The following is an 18,127-nucleotide window of genomic DNA, read 5'->3' on the forward strand; positions in this document are numbered from 1 at the left end:
ATTTTGCTAGACAGAGATGTGGGTTAAATTAATGAGACTGGTTTGATTCAAATAGGTGTGGGTGTTCACATCTGCAACATATGTGACTTTTATGGGTGCTGTGGCTTAGTTGGTTAAAGTGCCTGTCTAGTAAACAGGAGATCCTGAGTTCAAATCTCAGCAGTACCTTTTTATTGTTCACATTGGTGGAGAAGGTCAGAGGGGAGGGCACTCAGGTTTTCTCACCAATGGGTTTAGAGAATTAGAGATGACGTGAGGAGGATGCAATTGAGATATTCCAATGTCACGGAAAAAGGGCACTTTTTGAATGAGAAAAAACCTACCGACTGTGTAAAGCTCCACTGTTTCTTCAGTTTATTCATTATCGAGACCAAAATGAAAAGAGTTTAGCCAGCTTGTGCACATCACTTTCACAGCCTATGTAGGCTTTACAAAGCCAGCTCTTGTAGCCGGCCGTGATCGTATAGTGGTTAGTACTCTGCGTTGTGGTCGCAGCAACCTGATTCATCTGCTGTTTCAGACGTTTTTACCATTTTTAAGCTCGAGAGCCAAATGAGAAATGCAGTGTCCTCGAACGACCAACATTATGAAGAAATAGTATATGATTCTGAATGTTCACTCATATCTCGCGACCCACCTATGACATGTTAATAACCGCTTTGGGTCCCAAATCATAGTTTAAGAATTCATGTCAGAGGTTCTTGAGTTTATTCATCTCGAGACCCAAATGAAAAATGTACTGTCCTCGAATGATCATAGTTACGAAGAAATAGTATGTGATTACCATTGATTACTGATATCTCGCTACCCACCTCTCACCAGTGTTGCCAACTTAGCGACTTTGTCGCTATATTTAGTGAGTATTCAGAAAAAAGACAAGAATCGACAGAAGAAAGTTCAATTGTAGTTCTAAACATACTTAGGGTGTTTTTTACTCACTTTTTGTCTCTCCCGAGACGTTATTCCTCTCTCCTACAGCGTCAATCACAATTACATCCACTTGGCCAATTATGAAAATTATGTGATGACGTCATTTAGCGACTTCTAGCTACTTTTAGGACCAGCAATAGCTACTTTCCTTCCTGAGGATTTGGCAACACTGCCTCTCACATGCTCAGGCCCACTTTGCGTCCCAAAACGTAGCTTAAGAAACCCTGTTGCTAGACAATTGAAGGTGTCTGTATCGTTTCCAATATTAGTAAAAGACATCTCTTTTGTGATGTGATTTTGCTAGACAGAGATGTGGGTTAAATTAATGAGACTGGTTTGATTCAAATAGGTGTGGGTGTTCACATCTGCAACATATATGACTTTTATGGGTGCTGTGGCTTAGTTGGTTAAAGTGCCTGTCTAGTAAACAGGAGATCCTGAGTTCAAATCTCAGCAGTACCTTTTTATTGTTCACATTGGTGGAGAAGGTCAGAGGGGAGGGCACTCAGGTTTTCTCACCAATGGGTTTAGAGAATTAGAGATGACGTGAGGAGGATGCAATTGAGATATTCCAATGTCACGGAAAAAGGGCACTTTTTGAATGAGAAAAAACCTACCGACTGTGTAAAGCTCCACTGTTTCTTCAGTTTATTCATTATCGAGACCAAAATGAAAAGAGTTTAGCCAGCTTGTGCACATCACTTTCACAGCCTATGTAGGCTTTACAAAGCCAGCTCTTGTAGCCGGCCGTGATCGTATAGTGGTTAGTACTCTGCGTTGTGGTCGCAGCAACCCCGGTTCGAATCCTGGTCACGGCACTGCAATGTAATTTTAGAAGGGTTGTTTTTTGAATGAGTTAAGACTTACTATGCAAGCTAAGAAACTCAGCAACTCTGCCGTTTGACAAAGTTCCCCACCATATTGTAGGTTAATTACTTACACGAAATGATTCATCTGCTGTTTCAGACGTTTTTACCATTTTTAAGCTCGAGAGCCAAATGAGAAATGCAGTGTCCTCGAACGACCAACATTATGAAGAAATAGTGTATGATTCTGAATGTTCACTCATATCTCGCGACCCACCTATGACATGTTAATAACCGCTTTGGGTCCCAAATCATAGTTTAAGAATTCATGTCAGAGGTTCTTGAGTTTATTCATCTCGAGACCCAAATGAAAAATGTACTGTCCTCGAATGATCATAGTTACGAAGAAATAGTATGTGATTACCATTGATTACTGATATCTCGCTACCCACCTCTCACCAGTGTTGCCAACTTAGCGACTTTGTCGCTATATTTAGTGAGTATTCAGAAAAAAGACAAGAATCGACAGAAGAAAGTTCAATTGTAGTTCTAAACATACTTAGGGTGTTTTTTACTCACTTTCTGTCTCTCCCGAGACGTTATTCCTCTCTCCTACAGCGTCAATCACAATTACATCCACTTGGCCAATTATGAAAATTATGTGATGACGTCATTTAGCGACTTCTAGCTACTTTTAGGACCAGCAATAGCTACTTTCCTTCCTGAGGATTTGGCAACACTGCCTCTCACATGCTCAGGCCCACTTTGCGTCCCAAAACGTAGCTTAAGAAACCCTGTTGCTAGACAATTGAAGGTGTCTGTATCGTTTCCAATATTAGTAAAAGACATCTCTTTTGTGATGTGATTTTGCTAGACAGAGATGTGGGTTAAATTAATGAGACTGGTTTGATTCAAATAGGTGTGGGTGTTCACATCTGCAACATATATGACTTTTATGGGTGCTGTGGCTTAGTTGGTTAAAGTGCCTGTCTAGTAAACAGGAGATCCTGAGTTCAAATCTCAGCAGTACCTTTTTATTGTTCACATTGGTGGAGAAGGTCAGAGGGGAGGGCACTCAGGTTTTCTCACCAATGGGTTTAGAGAATTAGAGATGACGTGAGGAGGATGCAATTGAGATATTCCAATGTCACGGAAAAAGGGCACTTTTTGAATGAGAAAAAACCTACCGACTGTGTAAAGCTCCACTGTTTCTTCAGTTTATTCATTATCGAGACCAAAATGAAAAGAGTTTAGCCAGCTTGTGCACATCACTTTCACAGCCTATGTAGGCTTTACAAAGCCAGCTCTTGTAGCCGGCCGTGATCGTATAGTGGTTAGTACTCTGCGTTGTGGTCGCAGCAACCCCGGTTCGAATCCGGGTCACGGCACTGCAATGTAATTTTAGAAGGGTTGTTTTTTGAATGAGTTAAGACTTACTATGCAAGCTAAGAAACTCAGCAACTCTGCCGTTTGACAAAGTTCCCCACCATATTGTAGGTTAATTACTTACACGAAATGATTCATCTGCTGTTTCAGACGTTTTTACCATTTTTAAGCTCGAGAGCCAAATGAGAAATGCAGTGTCCTCGAACGACCAACATTATGAAGAAATAGTGTATGATTCTGAATGTTCACTCATATCTCGCGACCCACCTATGACATGTTAATAACCGCTTTGGGTCCCAAATCATAGTTTAAGAATTCATGTCAGAGGTTCTTGAGTTTATTCATCTCGAGACCCAAATGAAAAATGTACTGTCCTCGAATGATCATAGTTACGAAGAAATAGTATGTGATTACCATTGATTACTGATATCTCGCTACCCACCTCTCACCAGTGTTGCCAACTTAGCGACTTTGTCGCTATATTTAGTGAGTATTCAGAAAAAAGACAAGAATCGACAGAAGAAAGTTCAATTGTAGTTCTAAACATACTTAGGGTGTTTTTTACTCACTTTTTGTCTCTCCCGAGACGTTATTCCTCTCTCCTACAGCGTCAATCACAATTACATCCACTTGGCCAATTATGAAAATTATGTGATGACGTCATTTAGCGACTTCTAGCTACTTTTAGGACCAGCAATAGCTACTTTCCTTCCTGAGGATTTGGCAACACTGCCTCTCACATGCTCAGGCCCACTTTGCGTCCCAAAACGTAGCTTAAGAAACCCTGTTGCTAGACAATTGAAGGTGTCTGTATCGTTTCCAATATTAGTAAAAGACATCTCTTTTGTGATGTGATTTTGCTAGACAGAGATGTGGGTTAAATTAATGAGACTGGTTTGATTCAAATAGGTGTGGGTGTTCACATCTGCAACATATATGACTTTTATGGGTGCTGTGGCTTAGTTGGTTAAAGTGCCTGTCTAGTAAACAGGAGATCCTGAGTTCAAATCTCAGCAGTACCTTTTTATTGTTCACATTGGTGGAGAAGGTCAGAGGGGAGGGCACTCAGGTTTTCTCACCAATGGGTTTAGAGAATTAGAGATGACGTGAGGAGGATGCAATTGAGATATTCCAATGTCACGGAAAAAGGGCACTTTTTGAATGAGAAAAAACCTACCGACTGTGTAAAGCTCCACTGTTTCTTCAGTTTATTCATTATCGAGACCAAAATGAAAAGAGTTTAGCCAGCTTGTGCACATCACTTTCACAGCCTATGTAGGCTTTACAAAGCCAGCTCTTGTAGCCGGCCGTGATCGTATAGTGGTTAGTACTCTGCGTTGTGGTCGCAGCAACCCCGGTTCGAATCCGGGTCACGGCACTGCAATGTAATTTTAGAAGGGTTGTTTTTTGAATGAGTTAAGACTTACTATGCAAGCTAAGAAACTCAGCAACTCTGCCGTTTGACAAAGTTCCCCACCATATTGTAGGTTAATTACTTACACGAAATGATTCATCTGCTGTTTCAGACGTTTTTACCATTTTTAAGCTCGAGAGCCAAATGAGAAATGCAGTGTCCTCGAACGACCAACATTATGAAGAAATAGTGTATGATTCTGAATGTTCACTCATATCTCGCGACCCACCTATGACATGTTAATAACCGCTTTGGGTCCCAAATCATAGTTTAAGAATTCATGTCAGAGGTTCTTGAGTTTATTCATCTCGAGACCCAAATGAAAAATGTACTGTCCTCGAATGATCATAGTTACGAAGAAATAGTATGTGATTACCATTGATTACTGATATCTCGCTACCCACCTCTCACCAGTGTTGCCAACTTAGCGACTTTGTCGCTATATTTAGTGAGTATTCAGAAAAAAGACAAGAATCGACAGAAGAAAGTTCAATTGTAGTTCTAAACATACTTAGGGTGTTTTTTACTCACTTTTTGTCTCTCCCGAGGCGTTATTCCTCTCTCCTACAGCGTCAATCACAATTACATCCACTTGGCCAATTATGAAAATTATGTGATGACGTCATTTAGCGACTTCTAGCTACTTTTAGGACCAGCAATAGCTACTTTCCTTCCTGAGGATTTGGCAACACTGCCTCTCACATGCTCAGGCCCACTTTGCGTCCCAAAACGTAGCTTAAGAAACCCTGTTGCTAGACAATTGAAGGTGTCTGTATCGTTTCCAATATTAATTAAAAGACATCTCTTTTGTGATGTGATTTTGCTAGACAGAGATGTGGGTTAAATTAATGAGACTGGTTTGATTCAAATAGGTGTGGGTGTTCACATCTGCAACATATATGACTTTTATGGGTGCTGTGGCTTAGTTGGTTAAAGTGCCTGTCTAGTAAACAGGAGATCCTGAGTTCAAATCTCAGCAGTACCTTTTTATTGTTCACATTGGTGGAGAAGGTCAGAGGGGAGGGCACTCAGGTTTTCTCACCAATGGGTTTAGAGAATTAGTGATGACGTGTGGAGGATGCAATTGAGATATTCCAATGTCACGGAAAAAGGGCACTTTTTGAATGAGAAAAAACCTACCGACTGTGTAAAGCTCCACTGTTTCTTCAGTTTATTCATTATCGAGACCAAAATGAAAAGAGTTTAGCCAGCTTGTGCACATCACTTTCACAGCCTATGTAGGCTTTACAAAGCCAGCTCTTGTAGCCGGCCGTGATCGTATAGTGGTTAATTCTGTTAGTGTTCAAATACTGGAGAGTTGAGACCAAATCACGGACGCTGGACAGAGTGGATTTCAGTTGTAACGAAAGACAGTTTTAATGAGTCAGAGATATCTTGTCCCGCCGTTTTACGTGCACGGACCTAGTTCACATAACTCGGCAAGGAGCCAGGTGAAAAAGAGGCCTATACAATGGTTACATACATTTTTTATACATAGAATAAAGTAGGTGGAGTCTTGTCGTTTCGGTCTTCTTGACTGGTCGGAGGGTTGGAGGCGGGCCTTGCTCTAGCCAGAGCGGGCCCCATTGGTGCACAGCAAAAGTTCTTTGCTCTTGGGACCGGCCAGTTAGAGGGAGATGAGATGTGTGTTTATATAAGGAAGAGGGGGTCAGTCTTCTGGCTGGGTGTATGTGTTCTTACGACGGAATGTCTTTGTTTATATGAGCTATGTGTATGAATATTTATATAACAAATCCCCCTCTTCACATCTATTAGACGTGAAAACTATAGCAGAAAGGTGGCGGTTGCAATCGTGGGTATACATAAGGTGGTGCTCCTAACCTTGTCTGGTTTGCATGGTGGGTCTGTAGGTGTAGTGCTACGTTTGGGACGGGAGTGATTGGAGGGAGTGATATCAGGAAAGGAGTTAGGGACATGTGTAGGGGTTGGTGTATGTGATGTGGCAGGGTGAAATAGTTGTTCAATTAACCATGTGAGAGTCCTAGGGTTACTCCAAATATCAGTATGAATATCACAAATAAGGGACCAGATATCCCCAGCCTCACCCAGAGAGGGAGAAATTTCCCTCTAACTGGGCGAGGTTCCCTTCTCAGGGGAGGCGGAGTTTGATGCCGCATCACCTGAGGAAGGAGTGTCTTCATTTGGAATCGAATTTAGGCCGCTCAAATCAGCTCTGACTTCAGTCAGTGTTCTAGAAGGAATTGGGGCTGGGGTGCAATGTGTAAGGCGGTGTCAAGGTGTGCCTGATTTACCTTTGACCTGGACTGAGTGTGAAGTAACCTCCTTCACTTCGTACGGTCCAGTCCACCTGGGTTCCAGCCACTTTCTCTTGTGGACTGTAACCCTCACCCCGTCACCAACCTTTACCTTCAGTAGTGGCGTGTCCCCCGGCAGCTCCCCCTCCTGGACCTTGTGAACCTGGGTAGAGAGTGCTGCAGAGAGAACCGTCAGTTTTTTTCACATAATTAGACATTACAATTTGTTGTACATCAAGGGCGGGCATATGACCTCCCTCCCTTGGTGGACCATGCATGACTCTACCAGTCATTATCCCAAAGCTATCTTAGCTTTTGGTTTGACGTTCCACCAGATTTTGGGATTGGGGCCTGTACACAGATCCAAATCTGTGGGTTATGCCAAATCTTTCTTCCACCTGTCTCAGGTGTTTGTTAAATGTGAGCCATTTGTCAAATTTGATTTGTCTTGGGATGCCATACCTGGGTATTAGTTTGGTTTGTAGCCACTTAAAAGACTGACCTAACATCCTCCCCTTTTGTTAGTATTGCCTCTACCCATTTGGAGAACCTATCTACTATGACTAGGAGATAGAGTTTGCCTTTAGATAAATTTTCGGGGCCCATGTCGGTGTAGTCTATCCTAATATCCTGAAAACATGCATTAGGAATTACGTATGAGCCCATTGGTGTTTGATATGGTTTCTTTGGGTTGTGTCTGTCACAACCATTGCATTCGTCACAAAATAAATCATCGTCATAAAATAAGTCAGTCATATTTTTTATGTGAGGGTGCCACCAGATGTGCGAGGCCTTTTTGGAGGGTCTTTAGTTTGCCTTCGTGTGTGGGGCCATGTGTTTCTCATAAAAGTTCTGGGTCCATCAGTGTGGCCTGCTTCATGGGCATGGGCTGAGTCTGTATAGATATTCAGTCTTTCCTTTTCCTCTGATGAGGACCTGCGTCAATCCGATGATTTCAGCTAATTTGGCCGATGCTGGTTGAGGGTTGATGGCTGATTAAAGGGTGACATGTGAACCGTCTGGGAGTTGCTGTTTCCTTCTTCTGCCGTGGGTGGTTGGCATTTCTATGACCAGGGGATGGTGCTCCCAGTCATTCCCTGGAACTGCGGTTGGTTGTATGCGGGTTGCTGATGCATGGGTGTGGGTCCTGGTTGCTGATGTTCGTACTGTTGAGGTCTATTTCCACCCCTTTCCTTCCCATATGGACCTCTCGTAGAGTTCCACTGGCGTTGTTGTGGTGTGAGTGGGTATGGACACTCTCGTGAGTAGTGCCCTGGAGTTCTACAGTTGAAACAAACCCCTCTTTTTGGATGGCCTGGTATCCATCGCGGCTGGTATGCAAATTGTGGTTGCGGGGGATACCAAGGCCCCGGGTTGGCTGGTTGAGGACCGGCCTGCTGTTGAATCATCTGGGAGATAGTCTGGGCCACTATTTGAGAGATGTCTGTTTTGGTGCCCGTCTCCTTCGTTTCTTCCGCCACCATCTGTTTCTTAGGTTTTTCTCCTTGTTGTGCTTCCTTCAATTGGAGTTTCAGGAGTTGTACCTGGAGGGACTGCACCTGGCTCTCAGCACCCCCTCTTTCCTTGTTGTGCTGGGTCACATGGTGGTGCACATGAGTGTTGAATTGGGTCAGAGGAAGTGCAAACAACCCTACCGTTCCTCTGAGTTTGGTTTTAACATCTCCGGGACACCCGTTGACCACCATTTCCTTCCACATGCTGAGTGTGGTATCAGTGTGATCGAATGGTTCTTCGTGGACCGATCTCCATGTGGTCTTAGCCCTGTCCAGGTATGCTGCAGGTTGCTCACCTGGGTTGATTGTAAAGGAGGATAAGGTGGCATGGTTTCTTTCTGTAGGGTATGCTCTCCGTAGAACTTCCCATAATCTGGTACGGAAGTGGTCTATGGGCAGTGTTGGGGCCCGCCATCCAAGGTCAGCTGCTGTCATGAGGGCCTCCATGGTTCCGTGGTCGGTGGCTCTTGCTAGAAGTGCTTTCATGTCTCCTAGGCAGAGTTGCAGGCCTGACGTAAGTGTCTGCAGTTGATGTAGCCACGCTGAAGCTCCTCCATGTAGGCTAGGCATCTGTCCCATCAGTGTTGTTAAATCAGTCATTTTCCAGGGCTGGTACTCCACAGTGTGTGCATCACCTGGTGTCGGTCGCAGGGGGTACTGTCCTGCCATCTCCTGCTCTCGCTCTCTTCTATCAGCAATTCTGGAGGACCGACGGAGTGTTTCGGACCCCATTGATTCGGTAACTTTGGTTACTGTTCCTCTCATTATGCCTTCCACACGGTAGGCTCCCTCTCTGTTGTTATCTTGGTTAGCTATTAGCTCCCTGAGTTCCTTAGCTCGAGCTATTGATGATTTCAGCAGCTCCTGCATCTTAGTCACGTTTGGAGCTCCCATCGGAGCTGGGGTGAGCACCATGTCAATTTCTTCTTCGTTTTCGATATCCATGTTCTGATGACAGTCCTCCCTATCCGTCTGATAGAAGTGGTTTGAATCTAATCTTGTTTGTAGGTGTCCTCTGGTTTCAGAGGTGAGAGAGTTCACAGAGGAGCATTGCGGCCTCCGTTCCTGGGGGAGGTCTCCTGCTCCTGGAATCCCAGTTTCGAACTGTTCACATACCATATGGCCAGCCGTTATCCCCAGGGTAATTTCCCCTTTTAACTCCCCTTGGTCTATTCTCAGAACTGGAGCCTGTATTGTGGGAGGTGCCCTGGGCAGGAATGGGTTGTGTGACGGGCTCCGGTGATTTTGTCCCTTTGAGTATGGCGGGGGCTGAACTGCCTCCATTGTCAATTGTGGATATAGTGAGGGAGAAACGGCCACAGGGGGAGCCGTGGGCAAGTTCTCAGGCGGAGCTTTAACATCCCCCGACGCCACAATGGCCACGCCCATCATGTCTGGTGTGTTTTTGGGCAGCACCCTCCTACTCTCCTGTATGGCCCATGTACCTATCTTGAGCTCCCCCTCTGCTCTCTCTCTCTCTCTTGTACCTACTTTTTTGAACCTGTGTATGTTGTTTCTCTCCGCCTCACTCGCTTTTGCATGCTCTACTGCGTCCTCTAATTCTGTCTGCATATCTTGGAGTTTCCCCCCTGTAGGTGGTCCTCCGCTAAAATAACCTGCTTGTGTCCATCTTATCCGTAATCCTTTCCACACTTTCTCCACTTTCCCATACTGTTTTTTACCTCCCGCTCTATCAATCATACTCTGATCTAAATAATCATTGAATTTTAGTTTGGGCGTGGTAGCTGCAGACATTTTATCTAGTTCGTCTGATAATGTGTATAATGCGTTATTTAGGTATATTAAATTCTTACTATGTGGTGTTTATTTCTATCGTTGTATGCTTAGCCTGTCCCTGGTCGAGACAAAGGGGGTTATCAGTATGTGACGCCCGCCACGTGTGTATTTCACCGGTATTTTATTTGAATTTGTTCAGCGATTCGTTTAGGTATTTTCTATAAATGATTCTGCGATTTCCTTTTGGAACAATATATCAGTGAATATATGCGGTTCTATAACAATTTTCAGAGTAATTCTAGCTCTTTAGGAAATATAGATAGAATTTCTAGACAACTAAGAGTTGTTCAGTGAATTATTTAAATACTTTCTGTAAACAATTCAGTAAATTCCTTTATGAACTTATATCAGTAAATTCGAGCGATTCTATAGCAATTGTCAGAATAATTCTATATATTTAGGAAATATGGATAGAATAGAAAAACCCCAAAATCAGTGTGTAGCTTTTAGCGTCTGTAAAACAAAGTCTGTACTAAGCTCGGCGGCTTATTTAAATACTTTCTAGAAACAATTCAGTAAGTTCCTTTATGAACTTATATCAGTAAATTCCAGCGATTCTATAGCAATTGTCAGAATAATTTTAAACTTTAGGCAATATCAACAGGAATGAAAAAAAAACGAAAATCAGTATTCCAGCCCGGCTGCTGTCAAAGTTGCACGGCCATTCGATACTAAGGTGGCTTTGTCTTTCAGCACGTGTGCCTAATAGCCCAGTTACGTATCCCAACCTACTCCGCGACAAACGTTTCTTTCAATTTAATTTCCCCCATCTCCAAATCATGGAATGTCAACTCTGGTTCATATTATGTTTATTGTTTGATGTGCAATAGCCACATCATTCCCGATCTCTGTCTTGTGGAACGCCAAACTTACATATCCTGTATCTACTCGACTACACCTCTAACATAACCAATTAAACAGTTTACAACTCATTCAATAGGATCTTTTACATGCAGATTCAGTCGATCTATTAATTAACTAAATCTCTAAACACAACCAATTAAACAGTTTAGAACTTATTCAATAGGAACTTTTACGTGCATACTACACTTCTAAACAAAACCAATTAAACAGTAAGCACTTATTTAATAGGAACTTTTACATGCATACTACACTTCTAATAATAGGCCAATTGATAAAAAATAAAAATACAAATAAAAAATAAAAATGAGCAAAACAAGATCTCCCCGATCAATGTCTTAGGTTCTTATGTAAAAAATTTGGGCACCGATTCATACTCACGCCCAGTACTTTCTGATCAAAATTTGGTTTAGGCTATAATACAATATGCAGATTTCGATATAACGGGCTCTGCTCACCTTTATATAGAGCGCTCCGATCAGATTTCCTGAGGCAAGATGAATGGCTGGGGAAGTCACTCTTCCGTCTGATTTTTTTAGCCCTGATCAGTCTCGTCCTCTCACACTAACTTATAATAGATCGAATTCAAGAACAACCATCCTCTGCTACCAATTCTGTTAGTGTTCAAATACTGGAGAGTTGAGACCAAATCACGGACGCTGGACAGAGTGGATTTCAGTTGTAACGAAAGACAGTTTTAATGAGTCAGAGATATCTTGTCCCGCCGTTTTACGTGCACGGACCTAGTTCACATAACTCGGCAAGGAGCCAGGTGAAAAAGAGGCCTATACAATGGTTACATACATTTTTTATACATAGAATAAAGTAGGTGGAGTCTTGTCGTTTCGGTCTTCTTGACTGGTCGGAGGGTTGGAGGCGGGCCTTGCTCTAGCCAGAGCGGGCCCCATTGGTGCACAGCAAAAGTTCTTTGCTCTTGGGACCGGCCAGTTAGAGGGAGATGCGATGTGTGTTTATATAAGGAAGAGGGGGTCAGTCTTCTGGCTGGGTGTATGTGTTCTTACGACGGAATGTCTTTGTTTATATGAGCTATGTGTATGAATATTTATATAACAGTACTCTGCGTTGTGGTCGCAGCAACCCCGGTTCGAATCCGGGTCACGGCACTGCAATGTAATTTTAGAAGGGTTGTTTTTTGAATGAGTTAAGACTTGCTATGCAAGCTAAGAAACTCAGCAACTCTGCCGTTTGACAAAGTTCCCCACCATATTGTAGGTTAATTACTTACACGAAATCATTCATCTGCTGTTTCAGACGTTTTTACCATTTTTAAGCTCGAGAGCCAAATGAGAAATGCAGTGTCCTCGAACGACCAACATTATGAAGAAATAGTATATGTTTCTGAATGTTCACTCATATCTCGCGACCCACCTATGACATGTTAATAACCGCTTTGGGTCCCAAATCATAGTTTAAGAATTCATGTCAGAGGTTCTTGAGTTTATTCATCTCGAGACCCAAATGAAAAATGTACTGTCCTCGAATGATCATAGTTACGAAGAAATAGTATGTGATTACCATTGATTACTGATATCTCGCTACCCACCTCTCACCAGTGTTGCCAACTTAGCGACTTTGTCGCTATATTTAGTGAGTATTCAGAAAAAAGACAAGAATCGACAGAAGAAAGTTCAATTGTAGTTCTAAACATACTTAGGGTGTTTTTTACTCACTTTTTGTCTCTCCCGAGGCGTTATTCCTCTCTCCTACAGCGTCAATCACAATTACATCCACTTGGCCAATTATGAAAATTATGTGATGACGTCATTTAGCGACTTCTAGCTACTTTTAGGACCAGCAATAGCTACTTTCCTTCCTGAGGATTTGGCAACACTGCCTCTCACATGCTCAGGCCCACTTTGCGTCCCAAAACGTAGCTTAAGAAACCCTGTTGCTAGACAATTGAAGGTGTCTGTATCGTTTCCAATATTAGTAAAAGACATCTCTTTTGTGATGTGATTTTGCTAGACAGAGATGTGGGTTAAATTAATGAGACTGGTTTGATTCAAATAGGTGTGGGTGTTCACATCTGCAACATATATGACTTTTATGGGTGCTGTGGCTTAGTTGGTTAAAGTGCCTGTCTAGTAAACAGGAGATCCTGAGTTCAAATCTCAGCAGTACCTTTTTATTGTTCACATTGGTGGAGAAGGTCAGAGGGGAGGGCACTCAGGTTTTCTCACCAATGGGTTTAGAGAATTAGAGATGACGTGAGGAGGATGCAATTGAGATATTCCAATGTCACGGAAAAAGGGCACTTTTTGAATGAGAAAAAACCTACCGACTGTGTAAAGCTCCACTGTTTCTTCAGTTTATTCATTATCGAGACCAAAATGAAAAGAGTTTAGCCAGCTTGTGCACATCACTTTCACAGCCTATGTAGGCTTTACAAAGCCAGCTCTTGTAGCCGGCCGTGATCGTATAGTGGTTAGTACTCTGCGTTGTGGTCGCAGCAACCCCGGTTCGAATCCGGGTCACGGCACTGCAATGTAATTTTAGAAGGGTTGTTTTTTGAATGAGTTATGACTTACTATGCAAGCTAAGAAACTCAGCAACTCTGCCGTTTGACAAAGTTCCCCACCATATTGTAGGTTAATTACTTACACGAAATGATTCATCTGCTGTTTCAGACGTTTTTACCATTTTTAAGCTCCAGAGCCAAATGAGAAATGCAGTGTCCTCGAACGACCAACATTATGAAGAAATAGTGTATGATTCTGAATGTTCACTCATATCTCGCGACCCACCTATGACATGTTAATAACCGCTTTGGGTCCCAAATCATAGTTTAAGAATTCATGTCAGAGGTTCTTGAGTTTATTCATCTCGAGACCCAAATGAAAAATGTACTGTCCTCGAATGATCATAGTTACGAAGAAATAGTATGTGATTACCATTGATTACTGATATCTCGCTACCCACCTCTCACCAGTGTTGCCAACTTAGCGACTTTGTCGCTATATTTAGTGAGTATTCAGAAAAAAGACAAGAATCGACAGAAGAAAGTTCAATTGTAGTTCTAAACATACTTAGGGTGTTTTTTACTCACTTTTTGTCTCTCCCGAGACGTTATTCCTCTCTCCTACAGCGTCAATCACAATTACATCCACTTGGCCAATTATGAAAATTATGTGATGACGTCATTTAGCGACTTCTAGCTACTTTTAGGACCAGCAATAGCTACTTTCCTTCCTGAGGATTTGGCAACACTGCCTCTCACATGCTCAGGCCCACTTTGCGTCCCAAAACGTAGCTTAAGAAACCCTGTTGCTAGACAATTGAAGGTGTCTGTATCGTTTCCAATATTAGTAAAAGACATCTCTTTTGTGATGTGATTTTGCTAGACAGAGATGTGGGTTAAATTAATGAGACTGGTTTGATTCAAATAGGTGTGGGTGTTCACATCTGCAACATATATGACTTTTATGGGTGCTGTGGCTTAGTTGGTTAAAGTGCCTGTCTAGTAAACAGGAGATCCTGAGTTCAAATCTCAGCAGTACCTTTTTATTGTTCACATTGGTGGAGAAGGTCAGAGGGGAGGGCACTCAGGTTTTCTCACCAATGGGTTTAGAGAATTAGAGATGACGTGAGGAGGATGCAATTGAGATATTCCAATGTCACGGAAAAAGGGCACTTTTTGAATGAGAAAAAACCTACCGACTGTGTAAAGCTCCACTGTTTCTTCAGTTTATTCATTATCGAGACCAAAATGAAAAGAGTTTAGCCAGCTTGTGCACATCACTTTCACAGCCTATGTAGGCTTTACAAAGCCAGCTCTTGTAGCCGGCCGTGATCGTATAGTGGTTAGTACTCTGCGTTGTGGTCGCAGCAACCCCGGTTCGAATCCGGGTCACGGCACTGCAATGTAATTTTAGAAGGGTTGTTTTTTGAATGAGTTATGACTTACTATGCAAGCTAAGAAACTCAGCAACTCTGCCGTTTGACAAAGTTCCCCACCATATTGTAGGTTAATTACTTACACGAAATGATTCATCTGCTGTTTCAGACGTTTTTACCATTTTTAAGCTCCAGAGCCAAATGAGAAATGCAGTGTCCTCGAACGACCAACATTATGAAGAAATAGTATATGATTCTGAATGTTCACTCATATCTCGCGACCCACCTATGACATGTTAATAACCGCTTTGGGTCCCAAATCATAGTTTAAGAATTCATGTCAGAGGTTCTTGAGTTTATTCATCTCGAGACCCAAATGAAAAATGTACTGTCCTCGAATGATCATAGTTACGAAGAAATAGTATGTGATTACCATTGATTACTGATATCTCGCTACCCACCTCTCACCAGTGTTGCCAACTTAGCGACTTTGTCGCTATATTTAGTGAGTATTCAGAAAAAAGACAAGAATCGACAGAAGAAAGTTCAATTGTAGTTCTAAACATACTTAGGGTGTTTTTTACTCACTTTTTGTCTCTCCCGAGGCGTTATTCCTCTCTCCTACAGCGTCAATCACAATTACATCCACTTGGCCAATTATGAAAATTATGTGATGACGTCATTTAGCGACTTCTAGCTACTTTTAGGACCAGCAATAGCTACTTTCCTTCCTGAGGATTTGGCAACACTGCCTCTCACATGCTCAGGCCCACTTTGCGTCCCAAAACGTAGCTTAAGAAACCCTGTTGCTAGACAATTGAAGGTGTCTGTATCGTTTCCAATATTAGTAAAAGACATCTCTTTTGTGATGTGATTTTGCTAGACAGAGATGTGGGTTAAATTAATGAGACTGGTTTGATTCAAATAGGTGTGGGTGTTCACATCTGCAACATATATGACTTTTATGGGTGCTGTGGCTTAGTTGGTTAAAGTGCCTGTCTAGTAAACAGGAGATCCTGAGTTCAAATCTCAGCAGTACCTTTTTATTGTTCACATTGGTGGAGAAGGTCAGAGGGGAGGGCACTCAGGTTTTCTCACCAATGGGTTTAGAGAATTAGAGATGACGTGAGGAGGATGCAATTGAGATATTCCAATGTCACGGAAAAAGGGCACTTTTTGAATGAGAAAAAACCTACCGACTGTGTAAAGCTCCACTGTTTCTTCAGTTTATTCATTATCGAGACCAAAATGAAAAGAGTTTAGCCAGCTTGTGCACATCACTTTCACAGCCTATGTAGGCTTTACAAAGCCAGCTCTTGTAGCCGGCCGTGATCGTATAGTGGTTAGTACTCTGCGTTGTGGTCGCAGCAACCCAGGTTCGAATCCGGGTCACGGCACTGCAATGAAATTTTAGAAGGGTTGTTTTTTGAATGAGTTAAGACTTACTATGCAAGCTAAGAAACTCAGCAACTCTGCCGTTTGACAAAGTTCCCCACCATATTGTAGGTTAATTACTTACACGAAATGATTCATCTGCTGTTTCAGACGTTTTTACCATTTTTAAGCTCGAGAGCCAAATGAGAAATGCAGTGTCCTCGAACGACCAACATTATGAAGAAATAGTGTATGATTCTGAATGTTCACTCATATCTCGCGACCCACCTATGACATGTTAATAACCGCTTTGGGTCCCAAATCATAGTTTAAGAATTCATGTCAGAGGTTCTTGAGTTTATTCATCTCGAGACCCAAATGAAAAATGTACTGTCCTCGAATGATCATAGTTACGAAGAAATAGTATGTGATTACCATTGATTACTGATATCTCGCTACCCACCTCTCACCAGTGTTGCCAACTTAGCGACTTTGTCGCTATATTTAGTGAGTATTCAGAAAAAAGACAAGAATCGACAGAAGAAAGTTCAATTGTAGTTCTAAACATACTTAGGGTGTTTTTTACTCACTTTCTGTCTCTCCCGAGACGTTATTCCTCTCTCCTACAGCGTCAATCACAATTACATCCACTTGGCCAATTATGAAAATTATGTGATGACGTCATTTAGCGACTTCTAGCTACTTTTAGGACCAGCAATAGCTACTTTCCTTCCTGAGGATTTGGCAACACTGCCTCTCACATGCTCAGGCCCACTTTGCGTCCCAAAACGTAGCTTAAGAAACCCTGTTGCTAGACAATTGAAGGTGTCTGTATCGTTTCCAATATTAGTAAAAGACATCTCTTTTGTGATGTGATTTTGCTAGACAGAGATGTGGGTTAAATTAATGAGACTGGTTTGATTCAAATAGGTGTGGGTGTTCACATCTGCAACATATATGACTTTTATGGGTGCTGTGGCTTAGTTGGTTAAAGTGCCTGTCTAGTAAACAGGAGATCCTGAGTTCAAATCTCAGCAGTACCTTTTTATTGTTCACATTGGTGGAGAAGGTCAGAGGGGAGGGCACTCAGGTTTTCTCACCAATGGGTTTAGAGAATTAGAGATGACGTGAGGAGGATGCAATTGAGATATTCCAATGTCACGGAAAAAGGGCACTTTTTGAATGAGAAAAAACCTACCGACTGTGTAAAGCTCCACTGTTTCTTCAGTTTATTCATTATCGAGACCAAAATGAAAAGAGTTTAGCCAGCTTGTGCACATCACTTTCACAGTCTATGTAGGCTTTACAAAGCCACCTCTTGAAGCCGGCCGTGATCGTATAGTGGTTAGTACTCTGCGTTGTGGTCGCAGCAACCCCGGTTCGAATCCGGGTCACGGCACTGCAATGTAATTTTAGAAGGGTTGTTTTTTGAATGAGTTAAGACTTGCTATGCAAGCTAAGAAACTCAGCAACTCTGCCGTTTGACAAAGTTCCCCACCATATTGTAGGTTAATTACTTACACGAAATGATTCATCTGCTGTTTCAGACGTTTTTACAATTTTTAAGCTCGAGAGCCAAATGAGAAATGCAGTGTCCTCGAACGACCAACATTATGAAGAAATAGTGTATGATTCTGAATGTTCACTCATATCTCGCGACCCACCTATGACATGTTAATAACCGCTTTGGGTCCCAAATCATAGTTTAAGAATTCATGTCAGAGGTTCTTGAGTTTATTCATCTCGAGACCCAAATGAAAAATGTACTGTCCTCGAATGATCATAGTTACGAAGAAATAGTATGTGATTACCATTGATTACTGATATCTCGCTACCCACCTCTCACCAGTGTTGCCAACTTAGCGACTTTGTCGCTATATTTAGTGAGTATTCAGAAAAAAGACAAGAATCGAC

At 42.2% G+C, this 18,127-nt stretch overlaps 14 non-coding genes across 14 annotated transcripts; all 14 read left to right on the top strand.

The window, feature by feature from the left end:
* The first annotated feature begins 94 nt into the window (after window positions 1-94).
* Window positions 95-168, top strand: trnat-agu (transfer RNA threonine (anticodon AGU)). Its single transcript has one exon. It is a non-coding gene; the product is annotated as a tRNA-Thr (tRNA).
* Window positions 169-1,318: 1,150 nt separating this feature from the next.
* Window positions 1,319-1,392, top strand: trnat-agu (transfer RNA threonine (anticodon AGU)). The gene has a single exon. It is a non-coding gene; the product is annotated as a tRNA-Thr (tRNA).
* A 1,302-nt stretch (window positions 1,393-2,694) lies between these two features.
* trnat-agu (transfer RNA threonine (anticodon AGU)) lies at window positions 2,695-2,768 on the top strand. Its single transcript has one exon. It is a non-coding gene; the product is annotated as a tRNA-Thr (tRNA).
* Window positions 2,769-3,052: 284 nt separating this feature from the next.
* Window positions 3,053-3,124, top strand: trnah-gug (transfer RNA histidin (anticodon GUG)). The gene has a single exon. It is a non-coding gene; the product is annotated as a tRNA-His (tRNA).
* Window positions 3,125-4,070: 946 nt separating this feature from the next.
* On the top strand, window positions 4,071-4,144 carry trnat-agu (transfer RNA threonine (anticodon AGU)). Its single transcript has one exon. It is a non-coding gene; the product is annotated as a tRNA-Thr (tRNA).
* A 284-nt stretch (window positions 4,145-4,428) lies between these two features.
* Window positions 4,429-4,500, top strand: trnah-gug (transfer RNA histidin (anticodon GUG)). The gene has a single exon. It is a non-coding gene; the product is annotated as a tRNA-His (tRNA).
* Window positions 4,501-5,447: 947 nt separating this feature from the next.
* trnat-agu (transfer RNA threonine (anticodon AGU)) lies at window positions 5,448-5,521 on the top strand. The gene has a single exon. It is a non-coding gene; the product is annotated as a tRNA-Thr (tRNA).
* Window positions 5,522-13,054: 7,533 nt separating this feature from the next.
* trnat-agu (transfer RNA threonine (anticodon AGU)) lies at window positions 13,055-13,128 on the top strand. The gene has a single exon. It is a non-coding gene; the product is annotated as a tRNA-Thr (tRNA).
* A 284-nt stretch (window positions 13,129-13,412) lies between these two features.
* trnah-gug (transfer RNA histidin (anticodon GUG)) lies at window positions 13,413-13,484 on the top strand. The gene has a single exon. It is a non-coding gene; the product is annotated as a tRNA-His (tRNA).
* A 946-nt stretch (window positions 13,485-14,430) lies between these two features.
* On the top strand, window positions 14,431-14,504 carry trnat-agu (transfer RNA threonine (anticodon AGU)). Its single transcript has one exon. It is a non-coding gene; the product is annotated as a tRNA-Thr (tRNA).
* A 284-nt stretch (window positions 14,505-14,788) lies between these two features.
* Window positions 14,789-14,860, top strand: trnah-gug (transfer RNA histidin (anticodon GUG)). The gene has a single exon. It is a non-coding gene; the product is annotated as a tRNA-His (tRNA).
* Window positions 14,861-15,806: 946 nt separating this feature from the next.
* Window positions 15,807-15,880, top strand: trnat-agu (transfer RNA threonine (anticodon AGU)). Its single transcript has one exon. It is a non-coding gene; the product is annotated as a tRNA-Thr (tRNA).
* Window positions 15,881-17,182: 1,302 nt separating this feature from the next.
* Window positions 17,183-17,256, top strand: trnat-agu (transfer RNA threonine (anticodon AGU)). The gene has a single exon. It is a non-coding gene; the product is annotated as a tRNA-Thr (tRNA).
* A 284-nt stretch (window positions 17,257-17,540) lies between these two features.
* On the top strand, window positions 17,541-17,612 carry trnah-gug (transfer RNA histidin (anticodon GUG)). Its single transcript has one exon. It is a non-coding gene; the product is annotated as a tRNA-His (tRNA).
* The last annotated feature ends 515 nt before the right edge of the window (window positions 17,613-18,127 follow it).

This window comes from Oncorhynchus clarkii, unplaced genomic scaffold (genome assembly GCF_045791955.1).
Source record: "Oncorhynchus clarkii lewisi isolate Uvic-CL-2024 unplaced genomic scaffold, UVic_Ocla_1.0 unplaced_contig_5774_pilon_pilon, whole genome shotgun sequence".
NCBI lineage: Eukaryota > Metazoa > Chordata > Actinopteri > Salmoniformes > Salmonidae > Oncorhynchus > Oncorhynchus clarkii.